General features: G+C 38.7%; 1 long non-coding RNA gene across 1 annotated transcript; it reads left to right on the top strand.

Annotated features, from left to right (window-relative positions):
• The first annotated feature begins 3,706 nt into the window (after positions 1–3,706).
• LOC122088696 lies at positions 3,707–9,933 on the top strand. Its single transcript, XR_006143114.1, has 3 exons — positions 3,707–3,855; positions 3,962–4,138; positions 4,250–9,933. It is a non-coding gene; the product is annotated as an uncharacterized LOC122088696 (long non-coding RNA).
• The last annotated feature ends 521 nt before the right edge of the window (positions 9,934–10,454 follow it).

The raw sequence follows: 10,454 nt of genomic DNA, 5'->3' as shown, positions 1-10,454 counted from the left end.
AGGTAATGTAGTTGCGGTCCTCGACCGAAGTTTCTGCAATAGTAAAAGGTTGGATATGTTTAAAAGTACTCTCGAAAGGGTCCTTCTAAGGTCAGCCTCTGACCATGCTCCCATTCTAGTAGTGTCAGATGCGATCACCAGACCAGGTAACATCCCTTTTAGATTTAATAATTTTTGGATGGAGCATGATCTTTTTGATAATGTAATTCAAGATGTGTGGAACCAGGAAATACCTGGAAATCCTATTTTTACTCTTTCTCAGAAACTTAAGCAAGTTAAGTTGTATATCAAGCCTTGGGCGAGAAAAAATTTTCCCAATATTGATAACGAAGTAAAAAAAGCTTCTGATCACCTAAATTCTGTACATCGAGAAATTGAGGCTGCAGGGATGTCAGATGACCTTTTTGGTCGTGAGGCTGATGCCAAAACAGCTCTATTGAAAGCCACCCAGTTGCAGGACAATCTATGGGCTCAAAAAGCAAAGCAGAGGTGGATGAAAGATGGAGACAAAAATTCAAAGTTCTTTCACCTATCAGTGAAAATGCGACAGGCTCGTAATCAAATCCGCACTTTACAGAATGCTGATGGGGAGTGGATGAATGACCAGCAACAATTGTCTTCATATATTGTCAATTATTACGAGGAATTCCACAGCTTATCTCACACTTCTCCTTACCCTGAGTTGCTGGATTGCATTCCATGCATAATTTCGGACGATGATGCTCTTTATTTGGAGGCTGAACCATCTTCAGAGGAAATAAAAAAAAGTTGTTTGGGAATTAGACCCAGATAGCTCCCCTAGACCTGACGGCTTCTCAGGGAAATTTTTTAGGCGGGTATGGCATATTTTTGAGGGTGATTTTTGCAGGGCTGTTTTGCATTTCTTCAGATGGGGAATCCTTCCAAAGGGTGTGAATAATTGTTTTCTCACTCTTATCCCTAAGGTGGTGGGGGCTACTTCTCTCGACAAGTATAGGCCAATTTGCATGGAAAATTATTTTAGCAAGGTGTTATAAAAAATTGTGGCAAGTAGAGTTGTAATTCTCCTGCCAAAGCTGATTTCAGAGGAACAAGGGGCATTCCAAAAGGGGAAGATAATATCAGAAAACAATAGTCTTGCTTCAGAATTGGCTAATCTGATGCATTCCACGGTTAGGGGAGGTGGGTTGGGGCTCACGGTCGATGTACAGAAAGCCTATGATTCCCTATCCTGGGAATTTCTATTTGTTGTTCTTGGGAAGTTTGGTTTACCTCGGAAATGGATTACTTGGATCCAAGAAATTCTTTCATCCTCAAGGATTTCGGTTTTAATAAATGGAGGTCCAGAGGGGTTTTTTGGTATGGGTCGTGGTCTTCGTCAAGGTGATCCGTTATCTCCCATTTTGTTTATTTTAGCTAGGGAAGTGCTCTGTAGAGGATTAAATAAATTGGCCTCGGAAGGATTAATAAAGTCGCTGCCGGGTCCAAGAGGTGCCTGCACCCCAACTCACCTATTATTCGCGGACGATATTTTCATTTTCATGAATGCGTCAGCTAAGTATGTTAAAAATCTGCATTTATTTTTATCTAAGTATCAGGAGTATTCTGGCCAACATTTTAATCTCGACAAGAGTAAAGCCTTCTTTGGGAAGGTCGCCCCCCACAGGAAACAATTCATCAGTAATTTTTTGGGAATTCAGGCCTCAAAATTCCCTACAAGGTATTTGGGTGTGGAAATCTTCAAGGGAAGAGTGAAGAAAAATCACCTTTTACCTTTGATAGATAAGATTAAATGCAGATTGGCTGCCTGGAAAGGGAAGCTCCTCTCGATGGCTGGTCGGGTGGAGTTGGTTCGATCAGTAATTTCTAGTATCCCTATCTATAATTTTACGGTTTATTGGTGGCCCCAGTCCATTATTAAAACTGTAGAGCGGTGGATGAGAAATTTTATCTGGTCGGGTCAAATTTAGGTGGAAAAAAAAATTGTGATAAAATGGGTGGACACTTGTAAGCACAAGGACGAGGGCGGCTTGGGTATCAGAAAACTGAGAGAGGTGAATAAAGCTTGTTTATGTAAGCTCGCCTGGCAGATTAAACATGAAGACAATATTATGAGCAAATTTTTTAGAGCAAGATTTATTCAGAAAGACGGCTCTCTTAGGAAGGGATACAAATCCTCCTCCATTTTGCCGGGGCTGAAGAGGGTGTGGAAATTCGTGTCGGACATGAAAAGATGGACAGTGGGAAATGGGGAAAAAATCATGTTCTGGACAGATAAATGGTTAGAAAACTCTTCCCTAGTAGAGTCTTCTAATTTGAAGCAGAAAATGTTCATAGGGAGGAATATGCGCCTGGCAGATTTTAATCGAAATGGTGAGTGGTGTTTCCCAAATGCTTCTTCGAAATTTCTTACCGATACCTTTGAGAAGGCTAAAAGAATTTCTTTATCGCATATGGAGGATATGTGCCATTGGAAGCTATCAAATCTAGGGGCATTTTCCTTGAGATCAGCGCGGGAGGAGATAAGGGGGAAAAATCAGAAATTCCCTTGGTTTTCTATGGAAATCCAAGATTCAGCCTCGTCAAGCTGTGTTTGGTTGGCGGCTTGCTCACAATCGGTTACCCACGGATGAGCCCCTTCTCCAAACAACCCAATGGTTTGGTACCTTGTCCGATCTCTCATTATGAATGAGGTCTGCATCAAAACCTAGCTAATTGAAAAATCTCTTTGGGAATTTTTGAACCTCTAGCATCGGTTCAGCGAAACAAGCTACCTCTTGCGAATGCACCCTCACCAAATTTCCCAAGGTCAATCTAGCAGCCTTCTTCTTCATGCCTCTAATATTCCAAAACATGATCTTCATAATCACTTTTTTAAAAGCGCCAATCTATCAGACTTTTTGGAAGCCTGCTCATGAGGAAAGGTATTCTTCCCTTCTGTTGCCTTTTTTCCATCTCACGACATACTCTATCCACCTCCGCCACATCTTCATGATACACAATCATTGCCCCATAATCCTAAGAAAGTAAAATAATCTAAATTTTTTTTAATTATTTGTCATGATAAATAAGACATCATCCTAATAAAGCAACAATCCAAAGATCTCAAAACCCTTGTCATGTTAAACAAAGAGATCTTTTATTGGCAAAAAAGGTAAGAGAGATCGGTGAGATTGTGAAAAGATATATTAGGAGTTTTGAGGTGTCAATGACTCAATGTGAATAATATATAAAATTAGGTTAAAATCAAGGTCACAACTAGGGTCATAACCAGGGTCAACATAAGGGGCAAAAATCAAGGCTGGATTTAGGCGGGCTGGGTGGGCCAAAGACATCAACCCTTACCCGCCCTGACCTTGACTCAGGGTCAGAAATTTTAGGGTCAGGCTGGCCCTTAGGGCCAAAATTTTCGTGTTAGTACTTGTTTGAGATTAGGGAGGGCCAAGGGCAGATCTGGACCATCAGGGCCAAACTTGTAGCCCTATGCAGGATGCAGAGCTGAAATTTCAAAACTTCTTTTTTGTAATTTTTTATTAATAAATTCAGCATCCAGGTAATTAATATGTAAATCTAATCAGATACTATTGTTCTCTAGAGAGTGAGAGAGTTAAATTGGACCAAGGGAGGGGAGTGATATTTCTTTGTATATATAATATTAATCAACGAGCTATCTCAATGATTTTGAGAATCCCTTCATATCTTACTCTTAAATGCGACCTCATCTCAAAATTATATTTGAACCCTATAAAAGATCATGCATTCACTGAAACTAAAGGCAACATAGAAAACCAAGAAATTAAACAATGGCAATGGTAGTGAGCACTAGAGTTGTTGTCATGGCCTTCCTCATTGTGTGCATGGTGATGATCACTACAAGTGAGCTCTTCTCCTTCTTATTTTCTGATAGTGCTGCTACTGAATGCTTGTTTTCTGACCAAGGTGATCACAAATTTTTCCTTTTTTTCTATATAATTTGTTTCAGATGGCCAGGCGCCTAATAGGGATTTCTGTTGCAAAGACTTCACATTCCCTCAAGGATGTGACATAAACAGTGCTGCTGCACAAAAAAATTGTGCTATATTTTGCAATGGAGGTTGTTCTGGTGCAACTGGGGCCTGTTCAGCGAGGGCAGGGAAGACCTTCTGCCAGTGTGGCCCAGGTGTGTGTATTTTTTTTTTCTGCCACTACTTTTTGGTCCATTTATTATTTGGAATTTTTATTGACCGTTTACTTATTACTTACAAGCTTTACCATGTCAAATAATTTGCAGCAAGACCTCCAGGAAGATGTCCGTGATGAACAAAAGATTCTCCCTCTAGACCTTGCAGTAGCAAGTCTCATGCACTGAGTTGCTTGCTCGATTTGGATTCCCTTGATAATGTTTATGAGTGATCCATTCTAATAAAAAGGGTCAAAACTTATTGATCAACTTGCTTATATACTTGTATTGAAAGGCATGATTTTTTTTTTCTTTTCAATTAGTTTCAATTCCTTTTAAATAGGACCATTTGAATATGAGGGGGAAAGATCCTCTCCAATCAATTGGGCCTCCAATTAATGATCCAACGGTTAGGAGGACCTGAGGATATGGACCCATTGTTTGTTGATTCCGGATCAAGTCCTCGTACAAGAGTGGTATGGTACCAAATCCAAACTTGGATTCCACTTACCACTTAAAGTGAAAACTAATTGAAAGAAGAGAGATTAAGTGGAATAGAAGTGTGGATCAGGCAAAGTACTAGAATCACTTTGAGTGGAACCTAAGTGTGAATCATATGCCGTATAAGAATGATTCTCATTCGAAGACCTAATTGAAGATATTCCTTTTGAGCCCTAACGTTGTTGAAATGGAAGAGGACTTCGCAGTTGATAATGTGCGGTGCGGTAAAGCCCACAAAATTCTCCGTACCAACAAGACCAAGGCATTTTCAGAGTTGATTTTTGATAGGTACACAGCTGCAAGAGTCGAGACCTTCTGAAGAGGACCTGGGTACCCTGGGCTGGGCCTGAGTTTAAGCCCAACTCAGCACTACCTGGTGGCAGTAGCACCCTTAATATGTACTGTGCTTTTCTATTCACATTGTCCAGATCAAACCGTGGATGAACCGTGGTTGATGGTATTAATTACTTTATTATTATAAATAATATATTTTTAATGGATTAAAAACACAATAAAACACAAAGTTATGTGATGTGAGGATTTGGCTTCTCTACAGCTCGAGGGTGTGCTGCCAAAATGGTGGCGTGGGCTAGATAGATAATACGTGGTAATAGCCAGATCTAACGGAAGGGAGCAGTGAAGATATAGGCATTCAGTTAAAGGCAAGAAACAAGGAGATTGGGCTAAACAAAAGGAAAAAAAAAATAAAAAAAATCTATCCCTCTTTCCTCTTCCGTCTTCCCTCTTCGTCTCTCTCTAAGATCTCCGTCATCGGCTTGGACAATGTCGGCAAACCATCTTCACCTAAGAGCTCTTCAGCATCGGCAATGTCGGCATGGCATATGAATATAGAAAAGGCTACAATGGAGGAAATCCAATTTCGTAAAGATCAAAGAAGAAAAAGAGCAAACTAAATTGCCCAAACTCTCGACAATCCCGATAAGAATAGAATATACTACTATTATGAAAAGAATGAATCAAATCAGATAAAATTAACAAGAGGGGAGATTGGAAAAAAAAAAAAGAAAAATAGGGTGGAGATTGAAGAATCACAATTGAAAAGAAGGGATCAACAGATCAACGGAATAGGAAAATAACTTATAGTTATAGATCGGTCTCTAGATTGGATCCGTCAGCGAGATATTCACATCAGAGACAGAAAAGGAAGAGACAGAGAGTCTAATCTGACTGTTAGTCAACAGAGCCAAATCTAAGGAGAGGATAGGGGACATAGAAGCAGGTTAAGTCTAGAGCGGCCGATGATCTGACGGAGACCGATGGTTACGATGCAGAGGTTGGATCCGGCGGTGATGGAGTAATCAATAGAGGCGATGATCTTGTCACGAGAGAGGAATGCGGTGGCGTGCTAGAGGTCGAGCATCTCACCGTAGAGCATGTCAGGGTTAACATCAACGAGGACGATTTCTTCGAAGAGATCTTGGGTGAGGATGGTCTGGGCAATGGCCATGTCGACATTGCCGGTGCTGGAGATCTGAAAGAAACGAAGAGGGAAGAGGGAAGAGGGAAAGAGGGAGAGGGTTTTTTCTCCTTTGTTTATCCCGATCCCATGTTTCTCACCTTCAACCGAATACCTGTATCTTCAGTACTCCCCTCCCTTAGATCCAGAGACCACCATGTGCCATCCATCTAGCCCGGGCCACCATATTGGCAGCACCCTTGGGCTGTAGAGGAGCCAAATCTCCCCAAGAGACTTAATAGTCCTTTTGCTTAGGAGTTAGGACTCGGGATCCTTGTACAGTTGGACACTAATCAAGATAATGAGATTCAATCAGACAATTTTCAAGTTTTACGAATCCCAAATATACATTAAAAATAAGGGATGATAAAAATATGAGTTTCTCTTTCTTCTGAATGAAATATATTTTAATAAATAAATTATTAAATATAGGTCTTTGTTCCCACAACCCAAACAGCTAGCTCGAAATTTCAATATATTTATTTAGACTATGCTTGGTATGTATTCCCATTCTGAAAATGGAGAATGTGTTCTTAACTAAGAATGAGAACACTGCTTGGATAAAATGTTTGTTTAAAATGTATTATTGATGTTAGAATGTTCAGACATTTTAGCAAACACCTTATGGGTGGAATCTATTTTATGAAAATCCCTGGCAACATTACAACCTATAACACAAATAAAAAAATAAAAATTTGAATGGTTCCCTAGATAGTATTGCTTAAATCGATCCTCAAGTCCTAGGGAATGGTGAAAACTAAGATCCCTTGACAAAGGCATCAAATCAAACCCACGCTCTGCTGGAAACTAAGAACATGGAGAAGAACCAATTTCACCACTTAGCACAACATCTTCAACAATTCCAGTAGGTGGAGCGAAAAGAAATGGTCCATTAAGATCAAAGCATTTCAAATATGCTTCGATGCCAAGGAAGCAATTGAATCTAACTTCCTAAACAAGCGATTCTTCTTGTGCTTTGGACATCTTCATCCTCTAAATCTGCTATTGAGATTCTCACACGTTGAAGCTAGTTTCCCTTCACAAAGCTTTCATGAGAACCAAAGGGCTGAAGTCAGAAAAACCTGAAAAGGAAAAACCATCAATTTTCTCAAGCACACACCCAAAGCGTGGGTGGGGAGCAGCACATAACAGTTTATCTTAAGCCCCAGTTTCTCCATTACAAAGCTCGCAAACCCTTAATTTCATCTCTAGAAGAACTACAAAAATACTTATATAGATCACTAGGAAAACAAGAGATTCTAGGATTTTTGGATTCGAGAGAAGATCTTAAGAAGGAGAAAAGGAGAGAGATTTGGGGTGAGAGAAGCAGTTTTTAAAAAGAGAGAGAGAGAGAGAGAGAGAGAGAAGAATAATTTTTGGAGATTTGAAAGAATGAGAAGCTATTCCTTGGGAGAGAAGGTGCCTTTAATAAGATTAGTGGTAGAGCTTTTTTCATCGTGCTATGCTGAAAGCTGGAAAATGGAGAATGTAGAATGGAAAAATATCCCATTCTAGAATGGGCTGCATTCTTGACTGTGTTCTAGAATCTTGAGAATGGAAAGCTTACCAAACAATGTTTTAACAGTCCCGAATGTGTTCCTGGTCCAGAACGCATTCCAAGAATGCATACCAAATACAACCATAATATATGTAGGTTGGGATGGACTTATTTCTTAATTTAGGCTTGGATTCACCATGAAAATCTTATTACTCAATTTCTAAGGAAAATTAATTCATACTGAATCATCTGGTTCTACATCTTTGCTGCTATTCTGCCAACACCAATGATCACAAGTATATTTACATTTTTAGGGGTGAGTTAATTTTTTTCAAAAGTTATATGTTTTTTATTTTGAATTGAGAAATTTCTAGACTATCTCCTTAATTGTTTGTGATTATATTCATCTTCGGCATATTGTTATACATATTTTATAACTAATTTATGATATGACATGATTACAACATGAAAGAAGGTACTTAATCTTCTTTTAGTATAAGTATTACTATCAAGAGGGATCCTCTAGAAATGTGTATAAGAAATTATGCTTCCATTGTTATCCACTCTAGGCTGTGTTTGGTAGCCAAGAGAAGAAAAGAAAAGAAATGAAAAGAGAAAAGGAGCTAGAAAAGAGAAGAAAGGAAAATAATAGAAATGAAATAAAATGGAAAGAAAAAAAAATTGTGTTTGCTTGGCTACCATCAGAAGAAAAGAAAAGAAAAAATTTTCTATTCTCTTGTGTTTTCTTATGTTTTAGGCTAGACTTTTTCTTTTTGGTAGCACAAGAAATTCATTATTCCCAAGGTGGATTTTGAAAATAAAAAAAATAATCTCTCTTGATTCAGGACATACCAAAGATAATGAGAATTTCTTAAACTAAGAAAATAATACAATTTTTGTACTTCGTTCTTCTCTTGGTTACCAAACACAACCCAACAGAATATTATACTCCTGTTCTTGTTCACCACATCTAAATTTATGAAAGAAAATGATGTTCTTAGGATTCTGAGTCCTTTTTTGTACTTACATTGGCAAGTTCCTATAAGGGTGAGACTTCTTGTAAATTTCACTTCCTCATTAACTTATAACTTGTGAACTGCCCTAAAATCGTGGTTGAATTTTAAGATTATAAGAGAAAATTTCACTCCTCTCCCCTAAATGTTTCACTTATTACACTCCCATCCCCTATGAAGTTTAAAGTTACAATTGTACGTGGTAGTGTTAACACTATTAGAGTCATTTGTTAAATGTTAACACTATAGACAAGCTTCAATGCAACTCTGGTACCTTCTGAAACATGATCACATAACCGCACTACACCACCATGGACGCATAAAAGATAATCAGAAAAAACAATTGCATAATATACCACTATTGGAAACAGTTCTGAGAGCAAATAGATACCATTCAAGAGATCTACATACTTTCATAGACATGAAATATAAATCATTATTCACAGTAATCCTGCATAAAGGATGACACACAGGGAGAGAATGGGGCTAGGGTTCTGACCTAGGGACTGTACTCTTCTCCTGAACAAATGGAGAGGGATCGATCTAGGGACTGTTCCTTTCTCAATGGAAGAGAAATAGAGAAGAGGAAGGGAGGAGGGATTAATGTCTACTGAAATCCTCTAGTGAAGGAGACGGAGACAACGATGGAAAAGAAAGGGGTTGTGATGCCTCACTAGGGTTTAGTTGCCTGTGAAATCGTCCAATTGTGCAGAGATTTGCTTAACCCTAAAATCCAAATCGATGAGAAGTTTTTTTCAAGGAAGAAGATGAAGCTAATGTTGTAATCTCCATTCAACTAGGGTTATTTTAGGGTTTAGAGTGTAATTGTACATCATGTGTCATCACTTAATAGTGGGCCACTCATGGTCAGGGTATGATTGATAAAATCTACAACATTAGAGGGATACGATTGTAACTTTAAACTTCACTGGGGATGAGAGTGTAATAAATGAAACATTCTGGGAAGGGGAGTGAAATTTTCTCTCAATAAAATGGACCTTACTATCTATATCTCAAAAAATCATATTTTCTCCATTATCTGAGCAAATATGTCTACCTTTCCCTCAACTGTGATTTCTTTTTTTTTATTAAACAAAGGTGTTCGAGCCAGCTTACGTGCATTTCGACTAATCATCGGGAAGACTAGTGCAGCAACTCATTGGCATGGTCACCACTTCTTTGAGTGTGATTTCAATGGTTGCATGTTTTGATTTAATACATTGTGACATTTGGGGACCATATTTTATACCCACCCTATGTGTTGCTTTCTATTTTCTCAGAATATTGGATGACTTTTTCTGATGCACTTGGATTTATCTCTTAAATAAAAAATCTGATGCATGGACACCTATGAAATTTCATTCTCATGGTCAAAATTCAGTTTAATTGTTCCATCATGCAACAACGAACCAACAATGGTGGAGAATTTTTTTCCTTCAAAGGATTTTTTTGCCACCCAAAGGATAGTGCACCAACATAGCTGCATCGACACCCCCCAACAAAATGGGGTTGCCGAACACAAATTGTGCCAACCCCTCAATATAGCACGAGCCCTCTCTATTTAAGCCCACCTACCACCCAAGTTTTGGGTGAGTGCATTCTCACTGTAGCTCATGTCATTAATCACCTTCCCTCCCATGTGTTACAAGGCAAGCCTCCTCTCCATATCCTAACCAACAAAACGTTCTATAAGCACTTAAATACTTTTGGGGTTTTTTATTATCATCACAATCACAACACCATTAAACACAAGTTTCACCTTTGTGACTCACTTGGGGTTTTCATTGGTTATCCCTATGCTTACAAAGTATTGATCTTGAATCAAAT

This window comes from Macadamia integrifolia, chromosome 9, assembly GCF_013358625.1.
Source record: "Macadamia integrifolia cultivar HAES 741 chromosome 9, SCU_Mint_v3, whole genome shotgun sequence".
NCBI lineage: Eukaryota > Viridiplantae > Streptophyta > Magnoliopsida > Proteales > Proteaceae > Macadamia > Macadamia integrifolia.
The sequence above is the reverse complement of the archived record's forward strand: the minus strand, read 5'-3'. Positions and strand labels throughout refer to the sequence as shown.